This window comes from Cryptomeria japonica, chromosome 2, assembly GCF_030272615.1.
Source record: "Cryptomeria japonica chromosome 2, Sugi_1.0, whole genome shotgun sequence".
Lineage (NCBI taxonomy): Eukaryota > Viridiplantae > Streptophyta > Pinopsida > Cupressales > Cupressaceae > Cryptomeria > Cryptomeria japonica.
This window is the reverse complement of record NC_081406.1, coordinates 542,859,797-542,886,236: the sequence shown is the minus strand read 5'-3', so window position 1 is coordinate 542,886,236 and position 26,440 is coordinate 542,859,797.

The window sequence follows — 26,440 nt, the reverse complement described above, 5'->3', positions numbered from 1 at the left end:
CATAAAAAGGAGGGAAATAAGACTCCCAAGCCTCATCCTTGCCATCCAATCCTAAGTACAAGTCAAAATGTGTATGGTTTCTTTAAATTAAAAACATGTACAAGTTTTTTTAAATAAAAACATGATCATGTTTAAAAAAAATAAAAACACGATTATGTTTTTAAAAATAAAAACGCATACGAGTTATGTTAAGCAAGATGAACACATATGGGTTATGCTTGTCATTAAGTTAGATAAGGAACATGAACTTATATGGCACTTCCTTTAGTATTCCCTTATTTTTTTCATCAGGATATATACATAAAATATAACATTTAAGTTATATTTTCTCTTTCTCTTTGTCTTTTATCTTTCTTATACTTCAAGTTATATATATATATATATATATATATTGTTAGGATGTTTGAGAGTGGTTTCAAATCTCTAGGAGTCATAATGTAGATTTTAGATTTTAGGAGATCTTGTAATTTTTCAAACTTAGTCAAATTTCAATAATTGGTAAGCATCTATCATCATTTTCTTGCTATCTCTCTATCTCGCGCTCTTTGTTTCACATAAGCTCTATACTTATCTATTTTCCTATCTCTCACCTTCTCCTTCCTCTCTACCTCTCTCTATCTCACTCTCTCCTCTCTTCCCAAGCTCTAGATATAATTTCTCACACCTAGTCAAATTTTAGTAATCACTAAGCTACCATTATCATTCTTTCTATCTCTATTTCACTATCTTTGTCTCCCTCAATCTCTAAACCTACCTTTCTATCACTTTCCCTCTCTCTCTCCCCAATCTCTAAACCTGTGTCTCTCACCCTTCTACTTTGTATCTACTCTCTCTTCTCTACCTACCTCACACACATTCTCTCATCTCTATCTCACCTCTCTCCCCCTCCCCACCTATCTCTCTTTTTCCCCATGTTTATCTTTCTCATCTCTACCTCTTCCTGCATACCTCCCCTCACTCCCTTCATTTACTTCTCTACATAACTCTCTCTCTCTCTCTCTCTCTCTCTCTCTCTCTCTCTCTCTCTCTCTCTCTCTCTCTCTCTCTCTCTCTCTCTCTCGTGCTTTCTCTTTCAACCTCTCTCTTTCTCTCCTTAACTCCTCTCTCTATCTTTGTCTCTCATACACTCTCTCTCTCCCTCTCTCTCATTGTCTCACAACCCCCCCCTCTCTCTCTCTCTCAACCTCATTCTCTCTATATTGATATCTCTTTATCTCCCTCAACCCCTCTCTCTCCCTCTTTCTCTCCCTCTCTCCCTCTTTCTTTTCTCAACCCCTCTCTATCCCTCTCTCTCAAGCTCTCTCAACCTCCATTTCTCAACCTCTCTCTCTCTCTCTCAACTCTTCTATCTCTCAATCCATCTATGTCTTAGCCATAGTCTTTCTCTCATTCATTTCTTAACCTCTCTCTTTCTTACCTCATCCCCTCTCTCTCCCACCTTCCTATCTCTCTCAACCTCCCTTTCTCAATCTTTCTCTTTCTCTCCTTAACCCCTCTCTCTCTCTATCTCTCTAGTTGTCTCTCTGTGTCACACACACACTCTCTCACTCTATCTCCCCCTCTCTCTCTTTATATCTCTCGATCTCTCTCTCTCTCTCTCTCTCTCTCTCTCTCTCTTCATCCTACCTCTCTTTTAATCCCTCTCCACTTTTAGCTCCCCTAACTCTCTACCTCCTTCCCTTCATACTATTATTTATCTCATCTCTCTCTCTAAATCTCTCTACCTCTATGTCCCTTTCGCTACCTCCCTCCCTCATTCCCTCATTATACTCTCTCTAACTACTTGTATCTTTCTACCCTCCCTCTCTTTGAATGAGAGATGGGATGAGACATGGAGGGGTTCAGAGAGAGAAAGAGAGAGGGGTTCAGAGAGAGAGGGGTGCAGAGAGAGAAGGATTCAAAGAGAGAGGGATTGAGAGAGAGAGAGAGGGGGAGAGAAAGAGAGATAGGGGTTGAGGATAGAAAGAGATAGAGAAATAGGGGGAGAGAGAGAGGGAGAGAGAAGGAGAGAGGTTGAGAAAGGGAGAGGTTGAGAAATGGATGTTGAGAGAAAGGCTAAAGTTGAGACATAGAGGTGTTGAGACATAGACGGGTTGAGATATAGAGGCGTTGAGAGAGAGACGGGGGGTGAGAGGAATTGAGAGAGAGTGAGATGGATTGAGAAAGAGTTAGGGGGTTTGAGGAGAAAAAGAGATAGAGAAACAAGGAGAGAGATAGGAAAGAGAGGGAGAGAAACTATTGGACATTGTTGCTGCTAGGATATGTTGTTGTCATTGATGTCAACATAATCCTTTGATTTATTGCTCTAGTGCTTGTAGATTGGTTTATTGGGATTTTGGTTTGGTGTATAGAGTATTTATAGTATCAGTATATTCTTCTATATTGATTTTGGTGATCCAGGATGCTTAATTGATCATAGGATATGACCCGATTTCCAATTTGTGTTTCTGATCAATGCTTTGTAGAATTCCGTATTTCCTCTGGTATATTCTGGTGTGATCATATCTTGAGCTGATATTTTGGGATATTATTTGGGATGGTCTTGTGTATCTTAATTTTATATGGTTCATGATTTGGTGCTCCACAAGTTATCTTTCTCTGTGACTGTTGTTGTTGTTTGAGTTCTCGAGTTTCGAATGTTGACAGATGAAGATTTGATAAGTGATGGTTGTGTAGCTATTACTGATGATTATAACATGCTTGTTGGTGTTTCCTAATTGTGTCCTATTTGTTTTGATGATCCACATTGATCATTGTGTGATTTTTTGGTGATTTTTCTGATCTAGTGATGTTTTTCATGTTATTCAATATATCTGGTTGTGTAGCATGTTGCGGTTGATCTTGGCGTGATTACCGGTGGGGATGAGCATTTGGAAATTTGAATTAGGTCCATTTTATGTCATGTATATCATTATATTAATCTTTTGATTGATCATTGTCTCGTGTGATGAAATTTTGTAATTGTGAGTTGAGGGTTTAGCCAACCTTGTTGTCAAGGTTGATGAATTGTATAAATAGGTGATGTTGTCATACAACTTGTGTCTGCATTAGTAGTATATGTGTGAATAAGGATTCATCATTCTATGTGATTTATTGAGCAGAGATTGGTGTTGCAGAGAAGACAATTGTGCTTAACCGAAACTATCATCAGGCATTAGGAGATGCTATTATTATTGTTAATTCCTTCTGAATTTTAGTCTGAATATTGTTGTAAGTTAGTGAGACTTCCTTGAGCATTGTAGCCTTCTGGGTCATTATCTTTTGAGCAATGAGATCTAGGCAGTGTGCCTGAATGCATGTGCATTCTCCATTGTAATATTTACACATACTACTATAGAGTATCATCATATTGTGGGTAGGTTCCCACCATGGTTTTTCCTTTAACCAGGTTTTCCACATCAAAATTTTGGTGTTGTGTGATGTGTTATCAATTTTCTTATCTTTGTTATTATTGTAGTTTGTATTATTTGTATTTGTGATTAAGTTTGTAGATATGCTGAAAATTGATTCACCCCCCCCCCTCTCTCAGTTTTCCTTCATTTGGTATCAAAGCTAGATCCTTCAGAAGAAGCTTAACCACTTGGGGAGATCCAGGATGGCAACTGGAACTGGAGGTTTTATCTTTAAGAAGGAGAGTCTGAGATTTGATGGAAGTAACTATGCTATATGGAAGAACCAGATGGAAGTGCGCTTGAGATGTCTTGGATAAGATTACTGGAAGATTGCAAAGAATGCCTATTCTGCTCATCTGAATGGACTGGTTACTATTGATGAGATCAAGGAAGTTGAACATAACATTGGAGCAAAGGAAGAATTGTTGAGTGCCCTGAATGATTCAAAGAGGATGAATGTAATGGGACTTCAGACCACACATGAGATTTGGGAGAAGCTTGAGAGCTTGTATGAAGGAGATAAACAAGTGAAAGCTGCTAAGTTGCAAAGTTTGAAAGGAAAATATGAGATGCTAAAGATGGAAGAAGATGAGAACATAAATACCTCTATGGCTAAGGTGAATGACCTTGTCCTAGGTATCAAATGTGTCGGTGGAACCCTTGAAGAAGATAATTTTTTTGCCAAGGTATTGAGATCTTTGCCTCTTGCTTATAAACATAAGGTAGTTGCTATTGATGAAATCTAGAGTGTGACTACAATAACAAGAGATATGTTGGTTGGAAAGATTGTTGCATTTGAACTAAGCGAATTTGGTGAATCACATGGAAAGTCTGAGAAAACATTTATGATCCTGATGAATGCAGAATATCCAGATATGAAAGAGAAAGGAGAGAAATGGAAGAGCAAGAAAGGGAACTGGATGAGATTGAAGAATTGATTGCCCAGAGACTGCCTAAAGGACCAGGTAAGTATGAAGGAAAATTATCGTTGAAATGTTTCTCTTGTAATAAAATAGGATATTTTGCTTCTAGATGCCAAGAGAGAATGGCTAAATATGATAGGCATGATAAATTTGATAAGAATGATAGCAATGATAGATATGATAAGCATGAGAAGTATGATAAGCCCTACAAGTCTAACCAGAAGTATAAGCATCAGAAGAACTACTATTATGTTGTTGATGGAGTTAAAAATGAAGAATCAAAAGGAGATGAAGTTCTATTTATTGCTATCAAAGAAGATAGATTGGTACCTATTGATTCCACAAGCTGCACTATTGAGGAGAAAGATTTAGCTGCTAAATTTGAAGAATGGGTAATTGATAGCGGTTGTTCACATCATATGACCAATGATAAAAGAAAATTTGTGAGTATGGAAAGGTATGATGGTGGAATAGTGAGATTTGGAGATGACAAAGCCTATGTGATATGTGGTAGAGGTTCTATTTCCTTTGATGGTAAGCATAACACTGATGATGTCTTGTATGTTGAAGGTTTGAAGCATAATCTTTTAAGTGTTGGACATATGGTGGACAAAGGCTATGATTTACAATTCAAGAATGGTAAATGCAAGATTCTAAATTTATCTGGTATAGAGATTGCATTTGGAACTAAGACTGAAGATAATTCTTTTCATTTGAATGTTGGGGAGAAAAGTTGTTTGATTGCTTAGATTGATGAAATTTGGTTGTGGCATAGGAGAATGTGTCATGTTAACTTTGATTCAATGATTAAGATCAGTTCTACATAAGTTGTTAGAGATCCGCCTAAGATTGTTAAGCCTGCTAATCTAGTATGTAAGGAATGTCAATTGGGTAGGCAAACAAGAATTTCTTTCAAGAGAAAACAATATACATCTGATGAATTGATAGATCTTGTGCATACTGACCTATGTGGACCTACAAATGTTAGAAGTGTGCAAGGAGACAGATATTTTATGTTGCTAGTTGATGATTATTCCAGGATGATGTGGGTTGTATTTTTGAAGGAGAAATATGAAGCATTAGACAAGTTCAAGATATTAAAAGCAAAGGTTGAGACTAAGTCAAGATTGAAGGTGAAATGTCTAAGATTTGACAAGGGAGGAGAATTTTGTTTCGGTGAGTTTGATTAATTTTGTTAGAAGCATAACGGAGTTGTTGAAAGGAAGAACATGATTGTTTTGGATGTTGCAAGGACTATGCTGATTGAAGGGAATGTATTGAAGATCTATTAGAGAGAAGCTATTAGCACTGTTGTTTAAACATTCAACCGAGTTCATATTAAAGGTGATCCCAGTAAGACTCCTTATGAGCTATGGTTTGGTCATGTTCCTATAGTGAGATATTTCAGAATATTTGGTAGCAAATATTATATCAAGAGAGATGACGACATATGAAAGTTTGATGCAAGAAGTGATGAAGGAATTTTCTTGGGATATTCAACAAAGAGAAAATCCTACCAGTGCTACAATAAGAAACTGAGAAAGATAGTGGAAAGTGCAAATGTGAAGGTGGATGAGAACCTTGGAAAAGAAATCAAAGCTTGCGGATATGATGATGGTCATAATATTGTTCTAAATCCTACTCAGACTGAAGAATTGAATCAGAATGATCTAGTAGAAACAATTAATTGGGATGTTGTTGCTATCAGTGGAGAGGTGCAGGAACCTGAAAATCAGAGTAATTAGAAGACTCTGAGGTATGTAAGACTGAATCATTTTGAAAAATTAGAATATCGGTGATAAAAATAAAGGTGTGGTGACTAGAAGAAGGATAGCTGTTGAAGAGGTATATTTGATTTCTAAAGTTGAACCTAAATATGTTGAGGCTTGCAAAGATGAAAATTGGATGAGAACTATAGAAGAAGAGTTAAATCAAATTGAAAAGAATAACACATGGGAGCTTGTGCCTAGACCTAAAGATAAGAATGTGATTAGTACTAAATGGGTATTCAAGAATAAATTGAATGAAGTCGGTGAAGTTGTCAAAAATAAAGAAAGATTGGTATGCAAAGGATATTCACAGAAAGAAAGGATTGATTATTAGGAGACTTTTTCTCTGTTAGCCAAACTTGAAGTTGTTAGACTATTGCTTGCATATGCTACCTATAAAGATTTCAAGGTGTATCAGATGGATGCCAAGTCAACTTTTCTAATGGTGATCTTGAGGAAGAAGTCTACATTGAGCAACCTGATGGATTTTAATTATTTGATGATGGAGACATGGTATCTAAACTAAAGAAATATGTTTATGGATTGAAACAAGCCCCTAGAGCCTAGTATGCTAGATTGGATAAGTTTTTACTGAAATTGGGATTTAATAAAGGGACTGTTGATAGTAATATGTACTTTAAGATTGAGAATGATAAAATCTTGATTGTTGAAGTCTTTGTTGATGATATTATCTTTGGAGGAGATGATGACTTGAGCATGAAGTTTGTCAGTGATATGCATAAATAATTTGAGATGTCTATGATAGGAGATATGAAATTTTTCTTAGGTTTGCAGATTTCATAGACTAGAAAAGTTAATTTTTTATATCTCAAACTAAATATGTGAAGGAATTGCTAAATAAGTTTGGGTTAGATGACTCCAAACCGGTTGGAACTCCTAAGGTAACTATTTGAAATTTGTCTAAGAGTAATGAATCTCCAAAAGCTAATCAGAGTTTGTACAAATATATGGTTGGTGGATTGCTATATCTTACTCAGACTAGGTCATATATTATGCATGATGTGTACATGGCTGCTAGATATCAAGTTGATCTGAAAGAGAGTCATGTCATTGTTGTAAAGAGGATATTCAGATACTTGAAGGGGATTGTGGATTATGGTTTGTGGTATCCAAGGAATGATGATTTCATGTTATGTGCTTACATTGATGCTAATTAGGTTGGTGATATTGATGACCAGAAGAGTACCTCTGGTGGTGCTTTCTTTTTAGGTAAGAAATTGGTTTCATGGGCTAGTAAGAAACAATAGTTAGTGTCCTTATCTACTGTTGAAGTTGAGTACATTATTGTGGTTCATAGCTACACTCAGGTAGTTTGGATGAAGCAAATGTTGAAGGATATTAGAGTTATCTATGATGAGCCTATTGTCATATACTGTGATAATTCTAGTTCTATTAACATGTCAAAGAATCCAGTGCAACATTCAAAGACTAAATATGTGTCAATCAAATATCATTACCTGAGAGAAAAAGTCAATGAAGAGAAAATGAAGCTGGAATATGTGTCTACAAAGGAATAGATTGTTGATATTTTCACTAAGCCTTTGCTTACAGATACATTTGTCTATTTGAGAGACAAGTTAGGGGTATCCACTCCTCCTGATGAGAACTAGATGCATTGAGTTGCATCAATCTGTGGACTTCATAGTCTTATTTCTTTATTCGGATTGATGAGTTGGTGTTGCTCCTCTGGTGGAGTAGTCTATTGGATTGATTGTTGGTTTATGGGTGAGAGAATCATTTTTTGTTCATCAAGGGGGAGAGTTTGGTTTTCTATTTTGAGATCTTTGGCATTGTTGTCAAAGAGGGAGAGAAGCATGTGAAAAAATGTTTTATCTGCTTGATCTTAGGGGGTGTCTATTGGAGATGTTTTTCTTTCTTTGCATTGATTGTTTTTCATATTCATATGTTTCCATCAATGCCAAAGGGGGAGATTGTTGGACATTGTTACTGCTAGGATATGCTATTGTCATTGATGTCAACATATTTATGTGATTTATTACTCTGATGCTTGCAAATTGGTTTATTGGGATTTTGGTTTGGTGTATGGAGTATTTATAGTATTATTATATTCTTTTGTATTGGTTTTGGTGATCCGGGATGCTTAATTGATCATAGCATATGATCTGGTTTGTAGTTTGTTTTTCTGATCAGTTCTTTGCAAAGTTCAGTATATCCTCTGGTATATTCCAGTGTGATCAGATCTTGAGCTGAGATTTTGGGATATTGTTTGGGATGGTCTTGTATATCTTCATTTTAGATGGTTCATGATTTAGTGCTTCGTGATTTATCTTTCTCCGTGATAGTTGGTGTTGTTTCAGTTCTTGAGTTTCAGACGTTGACAGATGAAGATTTGATAAGTGATGGTGCAACTGATACTGATGATTTTAAGGTGTTTTCTGGTGTTCCCTAATTGTGTCATATTTTTTTTGATGATCTGCATTCATCATTATGTGATTTGTTGGTGATTTTGTTGATCCGATGATGTTCTTCGTGTTATGCGGTATTTCTGGTTGTGTAGCATGTTACGATTTATCTTGGCGTGATTACCAGTGGAGATGAGCCTTTGGAAATTTGAATTAGGTCCATATTATGCCATGTATATTATTATACTAGTTTGGTGGTTGTTCCTTGTATCGTGTGATCTAATTTTGTAATTGTAAGTTGAGGATTTAGCTAACCTTGTTGTCAAGGTTGATAAATTATATAAATAGGTGATGTTGTCATAAAACTTGTGTGTCAAGGTTGTGTCTGCATTATCAGAGAGTAGTATATGTGCGAATAATGATTCATCCTTCAATGTGATGTATTGAGTAGAGATTGGTGTTGCAGAGCTGACAATTGTGCTTAACTAGAGCTGACATCAGGCATTAGGAGATGCTATTATTGCAGTTCATTCCTTCTGGATTGTAGTCTTAATCTTGTTGTAATTTAGTGAGACTTCCCTGAGGGTTGTAGCCTTTTGGGTCATTATCTTTTGAGCAGTGAGCTCTAGGTAGTGTGGTTGAATGCATGTGCATTCCCCATTGTAATATTTTCACATACTACTATAGATTATCATCATATTGTGGGTAGGTTCCCACCGTGGTTTTTCCCTTAACTGGGTTTTCCATGTCAAAATCTTGGTGTTGTGGTTTGTGTTATCAATTTGTTTATCTTTGTTATTGTTGCATTTTATCTGGTCTATATTTTTTATTAAGTTTGTAGATCCGGTGAAAACTGATTCACCCCCCCCCCCTCTCAGTTTTCCTTCATTATTGTTGCTAATAGAAATAGGGAGAGAATAGAGAGAGGTTGAGAAAGGGAGAGGTTGAGAAATGGAGGTTGATAGAAAGACTAAGGTTGAGATATATATATATATATATAGGGAGAGAGGGATAGGGAAAGGGAGAGAGAGAGAGAGAGAGAGAGAGAGAGAGAGAGAGAGAGAGAGAGAGAGAGAGAGAGAGAGAGAGAGAGAGAGAGAGAGAGAGAGAGAGAGAGAGAAGTTGAGTGAGAGAGAGAGAAAAGTTGAGAGAGAGAGTGAGTGTCATAGATAGAGATAGAGACAGAGAGGGGGGTTGAGGTGAGAAAGAGGGAGAGAGAAGGAGAGAGGTTGAGAAAGGGAGGTTGAGAGAGAGATCTTAGGAGAAAGGGATAGAGAGGGGGAGAGAGAGTGGGGTTGAGAAGAGAGAGAGAGAGAGAGAGGGAGAGAGAGAGAGAGAGGGAGAGAGAGAGAGAGAGAGAGAGAGAGAGAGAGAGAGAGAGAGAGAGAGAGAGAGAGAGAGAGAGAGAGAGGTAGCTAGAGAGAGGGAGAGGGGAGATAAAGAGAGTAGGAGGGAAGATAAATGGGTGGAGAGAAAGGAGATAAATACATAAAGGGAAAGGGGAGATAGATAGTATAAATAGATGGGTAAGTAGAGAGGTGGAGGGAAGGAGGGAGGTATGCATGAATAGAGAGAGAGGGTGAGACAAAGATTTATTTAGAGAAATAAAGGTAGGTAGGAAAGGAAGGAGATGTATGTATAAAGGTATTTTTTATCTACTTTTATCTCCCCTAACTCTCTACCTCCTTCCCTCCATTCTACTATTTATCTCACCTCACTCTCTCAAGTTCTCCCTTTATCTCTCTCCCTCCCTCCTTCCATCTCCATACTCTCTCTCTAGCTACTTATCTCTATGTACCCAACCTCTCTTTGAATACATCTCCTTCTCTCCCTCACTCCAAGTCTCCCCTCCACTTTTTTATATCTCACTCATCTCTATCTCTCTCCTTCCCTCTCCACCTCTCTCTAGCTATTTTCCCCCTCTCTACTTATCACTATCTCCCCTCTTCGTCTCTCTCTTTCTCTATATATATCTTCCTCCCTACAAGACCTCTACTTCTATCTTTTCTTGTATTTCCCAAACCTTCCCTTGTCACTTCTATCAATCTCACTCTCTTGCCACTCTCTCTCCATATTACCTTTTTCTCAGCCTACATGTCTCTCCCTCCCTATCTATATCTCTACCTCTCTCTTTTTGTTTCTCTCTACTTATCTATGTCTACCTACCTTTTTGCACTCCCTCTGTTAATTATTTATCTAAATACCTAGATAGATAGAGAGACAGGTTCAAAGAGAAGGAGAGAGATATAAATAGGCTAGATAGATAGAAGAGGAGGTGATATTTAGAGTGAGGAAGCGATGGAGAGAGGGAGAGTATTATGAATGGAATGAGGTAGAGAGGGATAAAAAGAGAGGCAGGTAGAGAGAAGGATAGGGGAGGTAAAGAGAGTGAGATAAATAAAAATAGATAGGGAAGGAGGAAGGGAGGAAGAGAGAAAGACAAAAGTAGAGAGCGATATTTAGGAAGATGAATAGAGGTAGGGAGGAAGGGAAGTATAGGTATGTGGAGAGAGGGAAGTAAAGACAGACCATGGGAGGGTGGGAAAGAGAGAGAGAGGGGGGGTATGTAGAGAACTAGAAGTAGAGAGAGAGAGGGGATGTATATGTATATGTATATTTATACATATATATGTATATGTATACATATGTATATGTATATATATGTATATGTATATATATATACATATACATATACATATATATATATATACATATGTATGTGTATATATATACATATGTATATGTATATGTATATGTATATGTATATATATACATATACATATGTATATATATAGAGAGAGAGATTTGGGAGGGGGATAGGGGGGTGAGATAGAGAGGAGAGAATGTGTGTCGTGTATTTAGAAAATAGAGGGGAGATGTAAAGAAGGGTGAGAGAGATAGGTTTAAATCTCAGAGGAGAGGAGAGAGTGAGATAGAGAGATGGGGTAGAGAAGGGTAGAGAGGGAGTAATAGGAAGAGATATAGGTCTAGAGATGGAGGAAGATAAAGAGAGTGAAATAGAGAGAGAGAGAGAGAGAGAGAGAGAGAGAGAGAGAGAGAGAGAGAGAGCTAACGATAATAAGAGCTTAGTGATTACTGAAATTTGATTATGTCTAAGAAATTATAAGATCTAAAGCTTGGGGAGAGAGGAGAGAGTGAGATAGAGAGAGGCGAAGAGGGGAGGAGTAAGATAGGAAAATAGATAGGTCTAGAGCTTAGGGAAGACAAAGATCGTGAGATAGAGAGATAGCAAGTGAATGATGATATAAGCCCATAGATTATTAAAATTTGAGTAAGTCTGAAAAATTATAAGATCTCTTAAAATCTATAATCTGCATTATGACTCTTAGAGATCTGAAACCACTCTCAAACATATCCTTAAATGTTATACTTGTAGACACCTAAAAATGTCTCTTCAATTCTACACTAATTATTTGTCTATTTAATTAAGTAATTCTTTAATTATTTGATTAAATTAACTATTTCTTCTAATCATCGCCCTTCAACACTTCTAATTATTCTATTTATATTCTCAAATTATTTTAATCAATTAAACCTATCTCAATTATTAATTAAATATCAATTATTTAATTAATTACAACCTTTTCCTTAGTTAAATAATCTTTATTATTTAATTAATTATATTTCCTAAGTTTAAATAATATCATTTAAATTATCTAAATTAATTAATTATTATTCCTCCAATTCCCCAAATTATAATTCCATCTAATTTCATTTCATTTCTCCCAAATTAGAATTTCAATTCATTTCATCTAATTTCATATCACCAAATTCACATTTTACCAAATCTGAATTTTAGTTAATTTCATGTGCATTTTAGCATTCAAATGACCAAATTCAAATTCAAATTGCAGATGAAAATCAAATTCAATTTCAAATTCCTACAACACATGCTAAAATCATAACTGATTGATCAAATTAGTTGTCTAATGAGTTAACTTATCAATCATCATTTTTAACTCTCAATCACCTTTTCTTGACTAATCCATCTATTCAGTCTACTAATCAATCAATCGAGTCAACTAGCTAGTCTATTCAATCTATTTGTCAATCAATTGAGTTCACTACTCAATCAAATGAGTTAACAAACCAATCAATTTAGTTCACTGATCAATCTAAATTAGTTATCTTCAATCAACACTTGAGTTCAAATTCTCACCTCCTTTGTGTTGAAAATCTATAAATTCAACTTCATTTTCTCAATTCAGTCTAGAAACACAGAATCATAGTCTTCAATATTGTTGTCTATCTTATGCAGGAAATCAAGTGCAATACCTGAGAGCCACCTCCATAAACAACAATGGAGAAGAGCAATGGAAGCCTTTCTATGTTAATTGAGGGAGCTTTTAATTAGTTTCTTTGAAATTCAATTGATATTGCATTATTCTATTGTCATTTAGGAGTATTTTGATTAGATTAGAATTGTGATTCTCTCTTTGATATCTGATTATGCAATTTACACTTACTGCCTGAAGACATTTGGTGAACCCAACGTGAATTAGTCTAACCTTCATTTTCTGTTTTGACAAAAATTGCAGATCAGTATGTGCATAGGAAACTGGATATCGCAATTGCGTATGTAGAAAATTGCAATTGCCGATAACATGTCATAATTGCTATGACAACATATCGCAATTGCTCAGACAAGATATCACAATTGCTTAAATAGGTCACAATTGCTCCAAAGGATTGCAAATTCAAAAAAAAATTGTGTCATTTTTGCATTATTTTGTCTTGCGCATCTAACCCTGAAATTTTATTAACCTCTAGAAAAATTGATTTCTGCATATAACATGTATCTAATTCAATGGCAGGAAAGGTGAGATTCTGAATTTCAGGTGCAAGGAAGGCAAAGTAGAATAGGAGGCAACAAAAGGCTTGTAAAGGCTGAAAAGGAGCTCCGTGAGGTCGAAGAAAAAAGGAGATTGCTCGGTATCACAAGACCATCCACCGTTTTTTAATGAAGTACAAATTTTTTGATGAAATTGATGTGATGGCTCGCATAGTGTGGGACAATATCATTGCAGAATAACCCTTTTATCTTCAGTCTTTTTCTTCTATTTTTATGTTAAAATTTTAAAAATTAAAAAAATTAAAAAAAAAACAAAATAAAAAACGATAAGCAAAAAAACAAAATAAAAAATGATAACTGAAAAAACCCCAAAAAATAAAAAACGATAACTGAGAAAACACCATAAACATCAAAAAATATAAAATAAAAAAAATCACAAAATGTCATGAAAAAATCAATCAAAAACATTCAAATAAAAGTCCTGAAAAACTTCTAAACATCAGATAAAAGTCTTGAAAAAATTCAAAACATTCAAAAATGATCCTAAAAAAATCCTAAACATACAGAAAAAGTCCAAAATCCAATCCAAAAAACAATCAATATCGATCCACAAAATACTAAACACATTCAAATATCAATTTAAAACTTGCAATAAATTGTCCCACAAGAATCAAACACCCCAACAAATGTCCAGCAAACACTTCACATGAAGTTAAACAAAGGATACAACTATCTTTTCAAAATATATGCAATCAAAATGATCAACTGTCTAATCTATCAAATCACTATCAACATGATCAACATCTTGTCTTAAACAGAATCGGTACACTCGAAACCAGACAGATCGGTCTTAAACAGGGTCCAAAACTTTTGAAACCAAAAATTACCAAAATCACATCAAACATATCAAAGAAAAGGCACAATCAGTCTAACTATTGAGTTTTGTCTATTTTTGGTTGAATCTTTTTATCAAATTGGCAAAGATCATTGCTTTTAGCTACTCAAGGATGTCCAAAAAGTGACTAGAGAATCTGTGACAGGCATGATCCTTTCTTTGTTTGTTGTTTGTGGTTTGAACCAATGAAGTTCTAGGGCAATTTCTCTAGTGGGTGTGTGTGATAGGAGTATTCAGTTTATGAATGCCACACATACCTTGACCCCTAGTGTATTCCCAGAATGGATGGTTCATTCCTTGTCTATTACGTGTTTGTTTCTTTTCAATGAGATATATATACATCTTGGTTACTCATACCCTGGTGTAATAAGCTACATTGTTATACAATAAGGCTCAATGATGATAATGTATTGCACTACGAATATGAAGACTTTCTCATCAAAATTTATATCAAATCATCCATTATCACATCAAAATATAGAATAAACAAAGATTGACTCAGTTGATTGATCATTTTATACCTATTCTACGTCTAACAACTAACAATTCTTCCAAATCTTATACACATATTTTGACACACAAAAATAAACATCATCACATTACATTTTCATTATCATTCCATAATGATAGTCCATTTCATTATAATAAGATTTTCATCAACCATTATGCATCACAACATAGAGCTACATCAAATCATTGCATGATATCACGTTCATATTGCATTCATCATCACAATAAAGAAAAATTATAACATGAAGTTCACCATCAATAGCTCATAAAGAACGCATACCATATATATCATATAGAAATGTGTCAAAATGCATCATATCTACAACATCAACATCAATATCCAATCTCTCAACCTATACTGCCTCTATCAATAGGTGCATCCCGACTAACTCTAGCCTATCTCGAAGGCGCTCTAGGTGGACCCATCACTCCTCCACTGCTAGTCTGTTGAGAGGTAGATCGACTTGATCTTCTCCCCATAAAAGCACTAAAACTAGGTTCCCTCTAACCCTTAGGAATAGTCTCTTAAAAGCCTGCTAATAATAAATACCCTCATGTGTAACAACAAAATATCTATCTACCTAGCTACGAGCCTCTGTCACTAACCCAAATAACTGATCATATGCATCCATGGTGATCTGAGTTATCCTAACTGACTCATCCCTCTCCCTCTGTAGTCGATCTCTCTCGACAGGTATTTGATTCCTCTTTGCAGTCAACCCCTCCATCACATGTCGATATTGATCTCTATCCTCCATCTGCCGCTGCCACAAAGTAGCGACCAAGTCCTCTAAATGCCTAACATGATCTCTCAATCCCTCCTTATCTCTTCTCTCCACACCTACAAACTCCGCAGCCTAGGGCATCTCCACATCATATCCATCATCCCTGCCCTCATCTCCATCACTGCTCGATGATCCTGATCTTGACTCATCATTCTCATCAGAACTTCTCATGGATGTAGTCTCTCCACCAATATCCACATCCTCCTCTCCACTATCCACCTGCTCTACAACCACCGCTATCAGATCTATACTTCCTCCACCTCTATCTCTACCTCCTCCATCCCTACCTCCTCCACCTCTACCACCTCCACCTCTACCTCCTCCACCTCCATCCTCTCCACCTATCCATCTCCCCCTAAGACCCCTACCATGTCTAATCTATTGAGAACCAATCGGAATTGTCGGATCTGTCAAAGGTATAGGCCTGTGATGTATCCATCATACACTAAACTGTGTTGTGGACCCTAGATCCGCTACACCAAATGCCATCCCCACAAAATAGGAGCAAGAGCATCAAACTCATCAATAGCAACATGAGGTTGCACACAAGCACCCCAATCACCAACCTCTCAAGTAGTGCGAGCAAAATAAGTTGTCACGTCTGGAATACCTTGTACTTCCCCAAACTGTCTGAGTACACAGCCAGGAAGATGCATATCAATAATCCTGTGGCTACCCACATCTCAACCAATAAGATATCTCTGTTGTCGACAAAAAGGAAGATGTTGAGCATCATTAGTCCAACCAAGGCAAGTAAGATAAGGTCTCCATGAGAAATACTGTAAGATATCAATCTGATGATGCAATACAAGATTTTACCCAATGCCCTATGCTTCACACCAACAGTATACCCAAAATCATATGGTTGGTCTAGCTCTAAATCAATATGTAACGCAAGACAAAAGATAGCTATGTGCTCCCAAACCCATGTCTGGAGAAAAGTAATACCACATCCAACTGATTTCTGCTGCAAGTAAACAATCCCATGCATCTGATGATACAAAGTGGCAAGAAGACAAGGACCCCAAGTAAACACACATTTGTCAATAATCATATCATGTATGACATGTCCCCATCCAACAAGAAAACCATGGGCACGTTTATCAGGAATCAATAATCCAACAATAGTACAAGCAAGCACAACGGTGAGATCATCATAATCAAAATCATCCCAACGAATCTCATAACGACCACAGATATGTAGATCTTGCTCCTCACACTCAAACAAGGTACATAAAGCAGAGATACCATCATGACAATCAAAAGTAACTCGTCTACCAAATATCAAAATATGTAAAATACACCACACATCCTCAAGTGTAATCGACGCCTCACCAGTTGGTAGATGAAAAGAACATGTCTTTGAATGCCACCCCTTAATCAAAGCAGTAAGCATGGCCTTGTTGGTCATAACCTCAAGAAAATGTGCTATATAATACAATCCAACCTGTCGTAACAAAGCGGTATCCTTTGGATCCAACTCATGACGTCGATCAAGACCATCTGGTCTTTTCTCCCTAGCAAGAAGTACTGGATAATGTGCTTGCATTTAGAAAATATAAAAATGAATCAGATACATCATCATAAATGTCAAGATGCATAAATAAGAAGAAAGCATGCCTTTATAATCAAATGTGAAGCGTTTACATCGATTGCGACATACTTATGCCAAATGCGAATCAAAATTAACATATGTGATATAATATTATCAATTGCGATCCAATATAATCAAATGTGATTCAATATTATCAAATGCTGCATAAAACATCAAATGCAAAGCATTTATATCAATTGCGACATAATTAAATCAATTGTGACAATATCGAAAATCTATTGCGATATTAATGACAGATGGAACACCAAAAAATGATTAATTTTTTTGCAAAATACAGACATAAACAAGCAAAAAATCATGCAACTCAGCATGCCACCAGTGTCAGGAGGTCTCTGATAAGACCGCACTCACTCGGATAAATGTAGCCTCGCTCTATGACTTGCCATTTCAATCCAAGGACGCCGAAAGCACAAATATCTCTAAGCAATTCTTTTGAAACAAAATAATGCAAATGAGCTCAAATCAATACAAATCTTCATTTTATAAGCTCAAAATTAGGGTTTCTCAACATAACACCCATGGACCCCTCCATCTTCAATGTAGTTGTAAACACAACAAATGAGACTGAAAACATTTCAAACTTCATATTATCACTATCTAGCACATTTCCGAAAAACTGGTCTCCGTTCCATAATTTTCCGACAACTTTTTCGAAGGGGGCATTATACCCTAGCATCACAGGGGCATACTAGGGCAGATTTTCTTTTCATTTTCTTTGAAACAACATCATTTTGACATTGTCTATAAGAGGGGCAAATGTAGACACCAAAAAATATCTCTTTAATTCTACACTAATTATTCATCTATTTAATTAAGTAATTCTTTAATTATTTGATTAAATTAACTATTTCTTCTAATTGTTTCCCTTCAACACTTCTAATTATTCTATTTCTATTCTCAAATCATTTTAATTAGTTAAACCTATCTCAATTATTAATTAAATATCAATTATTTAATTAATTACAACCTTTTTCCTTAGTTAAATATTCTTTATTATTTAATTAATTCTATTTCCTAAGTTTAAATAATTTCATTTAAATTATTTAAATTAATTAATTATTATTCCTCCAATTCCCCAAATTATAATTCCAATTAATTCCATCTAATTTCATTTCGTTTCTCCCAAATTCGAATTTCAATTCATTTCATCTAATTTCATATCACCAAATTCACATTTCACCAAATCTGAATTTTAGTTAATTTCATGTGCATTTCAGCATTTGAATGACCAAATTCAAATTCAAATTGAAAATGAAAATCAAATTCAATTTTAAATTCCTACAACACATGCTAAAATCAAAACTGATTGAGAAAATCAGTTAACTCATCAATCACCCTTTTTAACTCTAAATCACATTTTTCTAACTAATCCATTTATTCAGTCTACTAATCAATCAATCTAGTCAACTAGCTAGTCTATTCAGTCTACTGGTTAATAAGTTGAGTTTACTACTCAATCAAATGAGTTAACAAACCAATCAATTGAGTTCACTGATCAATCTAAATCAGTTATCTATCAATCAACACTTGAGTTCAAATTCTTACCTCCTCTGTGTTGAAAATCTATAAATTCAACCTCATTTTCTCAATTCAATCTAGAAACACAAAATCATAGTCTTCAATATTATTGTCTATCTTATGCAGGAAATCAAGTGCAATACCTAAGAGCCACCTACATCAACAACAATGGAGAAGAGCAATGGAAGCCTTGCTATGTTAATTGAGGGAGCTTTTAATTAGTTTCTTTCCAATTCAATTGATATTGCATTATTCTATTGTCATGTAGGAGTATTTTGATTAGATTAGAGTTGTGATTCTCTCTTTGATATCTGATTATGCAATTTATGCTTGTTTACTGTCTGAAGACAATACTTATGCATTAAAGATAAAAGACAAAGAGAAAATATAACTTACACTTAAATGTTATATTTTATGTATATATCTTGATGAAAAAACTAAGGGAATGCTAAAGGAAGTGCCATCTAAGTTCATGTTCCTTATCTAATTTAATGTAAGCATAACACGTACATGTTTATCTTGCTAAACATAACCTGTACGTGTTTTGTTTTTTTTAAATATGTACGCGGTTTGGCTTGGATTTAGGTTCGGTAATACGAGCCTTAACACGAACGGGTTATTTAAATTTAAAAATAACCCATTTGCGTTAGTAGTTTTTATATTTTTTTTAGAGGGTGTCCACTTTTTTGCACAACAACTTCGTGCACTTACCTTAACCTAACTTACATGTTTGTCTTATTTTACTCTTATAGGACACACCTAGTGCAAGTGTAGAGTTGCACAATCCAAAATCTAGAAGTGCAATCAGGGACAAGGGAAAGGTGATTGAATGCAAATTTGATTGAATTAAGAGCTTAAAGAACTTATAATGATTATACATGTCTACGTAGATTGATAGTTTCACATAGTTGTCATTTTTATGTATAGGGAATTGTTGGTTTCATATCCTTGTTGACTGCATCCACAATACTAGAAGAAGTAGAAGAAGAGATGCCTCAGGTATGTGTTTATTTCATTTTGTGTTTAGCAAAAATGTTCCTATCACCGACAATTATTTTCTAGCTTGTAACAATGTTATGTTTGTGAACATATATAGGTTATCTAGGAAAATCTTGATAACATCCCTTCTCTACCACAGGCATATTCTAGGACTCCCAACCAGCCTAAGAGAATATGTGGACTTGAGGTAATCAAGAATTCAATTTTAGAGTCCAATTATATTTCAATAAAAATTGATTTTGATGTTAACTTTTCGAATGATTACATAACATTAATTGCAATTGTGGTTTGAATTTTCCTTATGCAAGATCCTTCAAAGAAAAAAGAGTTCTTCGAAGAGGATCAATTTTGATGATCCATCAATAGTTTAAGATGTGATAGAGATATTCTAGGATGCATACATGTCTATTTGGTATGTATATTTTGTATATGGACATACACTTACATAGATACATTTTGTTTGAGTTTGCATCTATGCAATTTTTGTATATGGACATACACTTGTAATTATTCGACAATTTGATATATAGAAGTTCCGATTCGATATAATTTCTTCCTCATGTGCATGTCTTCATTATTTTAAACTTGAATCTTTAATGTAATAATGAACAATTGTTAAATAATGAATAATAGCATGTTATTTGTATATATCTTCAAATTCGATATAATTTGTTCCATCTAAATCTTAAGTGTTAAAGTTGGTTGCCTTGGGCAACTTCACCAAATTTAATGACCATATTGGTATTGTTATTAATCATAACATTGATTCTTAGTAATGACAAATGACAAGTAAATAAAATTGGATTTGATTTCATATTTTACCACCTATGCACTTTGACATATTTGAGCCAAAAAAATTATTTGTTTATGTGGATGTAATAAGTATGGTTAATTATGCTTAGTAATGATGGAGGACAAGTAATTATTAAATTTCTAAAGTCACCGTGGGTGCAAATCATCGGTGCTAACATGTTAGGTTAGGCGGCTTACCCTGGGCATGCTCCTGTTTTTCCTCTCAACTCGGTCCAACACTCACTACCATACCGTAGCAACGTCATCCATTCAACGCCCTAAGTGCAAAAAAATATCAAACTTTGACAGGTTGTTTATCAAAATACATGGCACTTGCGAACAATATATTTAAACCCATAGGGCACGTGAGGCCCCTCTACAATAGATTGTCTTGAATTTTCAAGATTCGAAACGGTTTTCCTAGGGCAACAATTTTTTTGTTGATGCAAAAATCGTTAGAGGCATTTAATGAAAAGCTACAATGAAGCCTATTCTCATTTTTTTCATCATGGGCACAAACTGTCAGTGCCAACATATCCATTTAGGTAGTTTTACCCCAAGTATGATCCCATTTTGTCACCCAACTCAGTCGAACACTCAGTACCATATCCTAGCAATATTATACCTTGAGCGTCCTAAGTACAAAAAATTATCAAACTTTGACAGGTTGTTTCTTGAAATCCATGGCACTTGTGAATGATATGTCTGAACTTATAGGATCAAATGAGGCCCCTCTACAATAGCAGTTTTTTTAGGGTAGCGATTTTTTTGTTGATGCAAAAATCATCAGAGGCATTCAATGAAAAGCTGCAACAAAGCCTAATTCTCATTTTGTTCATTATGGGTGTGAATTATCAGTGCAAACATGTGCGATTAGGAAGTTTTTACCTTAGGCATGCTCATTTTTTGCCTCCCAACTTGGTCAAACACTTATTACCATACCCTAGTAGCATCATCCCTTGAGTGCCCTAAGTACAAAAAAAATCAAACTTTGACAGGTTGTTTCTTGAAATCCATGGTAGTTGTGAATGACTTGTTTGAACCTATAGGTCACATGAGGCCCCTCTACAATAACCTATCTCAGATTTTCAAGATTTTGAGCAGTTTTTTTAGGGAATCTATTTTCTATCGACACAAAAATCATCAGAGGCATTCAATGAAAAGTTGCAATAGGGCCAAATTCTTGTTTCATTCATCGTCAACACAAACCATCAGTGCCAACAACTATATTATCTATAACTTGAACTATATTATGTCTAACATAATCATAATCATAATTACACATAGAGGTGACCATTGTGAACAAGCATAATCATACATCTTTTTCACAAAAAATTCATCACAAAATTTAATTTACGTGTACAAATTTTGGCCTCTAAATACATTGTGTATCATCAATACAAATACATCATATATCACCAATATAAATACATCAATGTCACCATGTACAAATACATCGTATATTATCAATACAACTACATCAATGTCATCTTGTTCAAATACATCGTATATCATCAATACAACCACATCAATGCCATCATGTACAAATACATTGTATATCATCAATACAACCACATCAATGTCATCATGTACAAATACATCATATATCATCAATACAACCAAATCAATGTGATCATGTACAATTACATCAATGCTATCAAGAAATCCTAGATACGAAACTAATGCATTTTATTCTAATATTTCTGCTCCCTAATACATAGCTCCAACCACTGGTACTCTCAAAGACACCTAGATTTTAATATTATACAAAATAGTAGTATTAAGGAAAGAATACTAAGTAAAAGTAATTTAATAATGAAAGTAACATGAACTTCAATATGTCCATGATTTCCATAATCCTTGATTTTTGTATTAAAGTATTTGAGTCATGTATGTCCATGATTTTTGTAATCTATGCATTCCTAAGCCATGAGAAGAATAATTTTATAATAAGCATACTGAACCATAAGGATGTTTGTATTAACAATGCATTGTACCTTCCATTCCTTACAATCAATTTGTATGAGCTAGATATGCTTCATAATCAGCACTATTGAATTTGTGCACTGTTGAATCAAGTGTCCATGATTTTTATAATCTCTGCATTCGCAAGCCATGAGAAGAATAAGTTTATTAACCAAATAAATTAATGAACCTAAACATGTAATAAACCATAGGGATGTTATTATTAACAATGCATTGCACCTTCCATTCCTTACAATATTTAATTGGTATGAGCTAGATATGCTACTCAAGAGTGCCTAAAGGGTCATCTTGTTGCTTAAGAGTATCTAGTATTGCTTCATTATCAACATTACTAACTGTCCATAGTTCTTTTTGTCTTTGGTTTTGCATGATTCTTAAACAACTTAACATTTGTAGCTATAACAAGGTGCGAATACATGAGAATGGTTTTGTGTCATTCGTCGTCTTCAAATGCAAGTATGTCATTCTTTCTAATCATGTATGTTCGCAACCAAGTTCTTGCAACAACAACTGAGCCTATAGGATACATGAACCCATCATCATCTATCATTGGCTATATTATCTTTGTCTTTCCATGCACACATCATTCCAACCAGTAGTTTGATCTATCCTCATTCCTCTACGGTGTAACAACTGCAAAAACATGCCCTAGTTCTAGAAGATTTGAAAGACATTTTGTACTCAATTGAACTTTCCATGTCATGATTTGGCATGGAAACTGCTTGTGACAAAGGAGTTAGATATTGTGGAACCCATGTATCCACCCACTCACTTGACTCGCACCAATCCCAAATACATTGAATCTGAGCTATGAAATGAATGCATCTTTGAAGAGGGTGAACTCACGATGTTGGTTCCCACTTTTTCATACATCCTGATTTTTGTTGAAATCATACATTTTTTAGAAAATATAATGGTTTAATCTTTAAGAGGTCCCATTTGAAGTAATTAATTGAAGAGAGTTAGATCAAAGTCTCTTAGATCAAAATTTCTTGGATAGAACCTCTCTACTTCTAAATCATACTTGCAATGGAGTCTCCTTTGCATCTATCAAATGTTGATAAAAAACCAATTTTACATTAGCTTTTGCGAGGGTCAAATGAATTCATTTAGAATTTATTTATTTATTTAAGTATTTATTTCTTATTATAAGCTTTCCAAATAGTACAATTTTTAATATATTTAATTTCATTAATTTTATTTTTTTATTTCGTATGAATGCAGGGTTTTCACCGAACATGAACTTCTTTGTTCAAAGCTTATGGAATATAGTAAACGTCACCCAAAAAATTCTGAAAAATATTTGCGCACTAGGTATTGAAGTCCTCTTTCTAACAAAAAGAAATTGATTTCGGTTACATATACAACAAGCTATGTAATATCAAATGACATATGTCAAAATTACAGTTAACTTGACTTCAAATCTTAATAAAATATGAAATATTGAAGATAATGTTACAAAACCAATTGCAAACACTAGATACGGATGTTACAAAACCAAATTTGAAAGAATAGCGTTCATATATATTATAGAAAAAAAAATTATGCTATACAGAGTGGGTATCACTCTTTAGAAATGTTGTTTTTTGAAAAAAAAAAGTTTTCGAGGGAGATAGAAAAATGGAAGCAAATTGATTCCAAAAATTATCAAAAAAATATTTTTAGAATCTACATACAAAATGACACAAATCACTAGTTCACGTAATCTACAAATTACTTATGGTTTAGAAGTAATAGGTGTCTGAATCTGAAGTTTTTTTCTGAAAATGAATATTGGAGTGTCAAAGTTGGCAAAAAAGTGTAACCCACTATTTTGGGTTCACCCAAGAATCTTTGATTGTCTAACAATCCAATTTGTCTCCTATTGTTCCCTCCTCAACCAACCAAAAGATTTTGTGCATTGTTGAATCAAGTGTCCCTCCATGTTACATTGTTGAACTACACCAATCAACCATATAACATGCATCAAAGAATTCAACACATGTACCTACTCCATCATGCTTCCCTTTCCCATGCCCATCTTCAAATAAACTCCAAATTTGAGGTACATCTCTCTCTGCATGCACTCTACTTAACCAATAAAACATATGAGCATCCTTGAATTGACCCATGCAGTTATCTAACAAAATAAGATGTCAGTCTATCGCAATACCTTTATCCCGCAAGAACTCAAAAAAAATCTTGAAACAATGTTGCACATACTAGGAAGAGTGAGATCAATCATCACTCATATAAAAATGATAATCCCTGATTATCTTCCTATCCTCTTTTTTACTATCAAGGGCATGTCTATATTTTATGTGAACAAAAATAGAAATATGAATGGAATTGTAATACTGAGCCTATACCTCATTATGTGGCTGCAATGTGTACTTTTTTTACAAAATTAACCACTGATATAATAGTGTCAATAAGGAAAGAGTTCTTACACATCCTGAATTGTCGATCCAACCACGAAGACTTATGGGTATGCCTAGCATACTTGTAGAAAATATTTTCCTTAAAATTTGAGATAAAATCAACAACACTGACTTCTCTAGAGACCAACTCACATCTAGAACCTCCACCTCCACTCTTCAGAGTATATTTGACTGTCTCATATCTCTTTTTCTCAACAATATTCTTTCCAAATTCATGGTTTTTTCCCTCATGAAAACACAAAACAAACTTTAACAAGCCAACACATTGTGATCACTTCTCATTTAAATAATTATTTCAATAGAAAAATCATCCATCATCTCTAGGACATAAAAATAGATCTACCAAGTCTCTTGATAATCTCAGAATTTGCATTGCACCACACTCCTACAACATTTTCTTAGTATTCAAAGTAGAATGAATATAGCATAATTGTTCATGGTACATTGAAAAACCCACATGGTATTTGCAAAAAGTATTATGAATCTTAAGAGGTACACAATAAAATGGCTTCAAATATTCAAAAGCCCTTTGTGAGATTTGCAAAGTAGGATGTGCTTCACAAAAAAAATTATACAATATTGTTTGGCTTGATTCCAAGAAATGTTTAGGATGCAGTGTGTGGTCTCAATTTCCAATTCTTAACTTTTAAATATCCTTTACATTGGGTGATACTCTAGAGTTAGAGTGCTAAAATTGTTGAATCCCCTCCTTTACATTATCGGTCAACTTCTTATCAACACATGGAAGCCTCCCACCAAAAGCCCATGTATCATTTTGAAGAGGATCATTGAGTCTTACTCTTCTTGCAAGTGCTATATGCAAAGTTTTATGATTTATGTTCAAATCAACACAAGTTTGTCTCATAAAGTGAGCCTTTCTCAAATGTTGGCTTACTAAGGAGGTTGTAATCACTCTCCAAGCAACTCTCTTATGTTTTTCCTTGCTATTATTTTTAAAAGAATTGAGAGCAATACAAATATTTTTCACAATAATATAGAAATTTTCTCTATCTTCTTGTTCACACAAATCTTCAATTTGGCTAGCAAAGGTCTCATCGTGTGCATCTTTAGAAATTGTATAAAAGGTTGGTATTGCTCGGTCAATGTCTTATTGCTAAAATATTGGTTGAAAAGTTGTGTAGCCAACAATCAAATGATTCATGTTGACCTCTTGCTTCAAGATTGTCTATAATGTTCTCCTCAATTTCAAGTAACCATTTTGGGGTTCTTGAAGGTCTTTAATTTGAAATTTGACTTTCTTCCATGGGAGGGTCTTCATTCCTCATGTAATTTAATGATACATAATGATCACTTGGTTCAACATTTTCACCTTCAATGTCAATTCCAATAATTTCACTTTAAATGTCAATCCCAACATTTTCACTTTCAATTCACACATTTTCATTTCCAAATTCAATATCATGTTGAACATTTTGAATATCAATTTCAACATTTTCATTTCCAAATTAAATATCATGTTGATCATTTTGAATATCAATTTCAATATTTTCATTCCCAATTTGAATATCATGTTCAACATTTCCAATATCAATATGTACATTTTCATTTTCATTTTCAAAATCATGCTCAACATTTGCATATTCAATTTCCTCTCCACTTGACATAATATTTGTAGAAG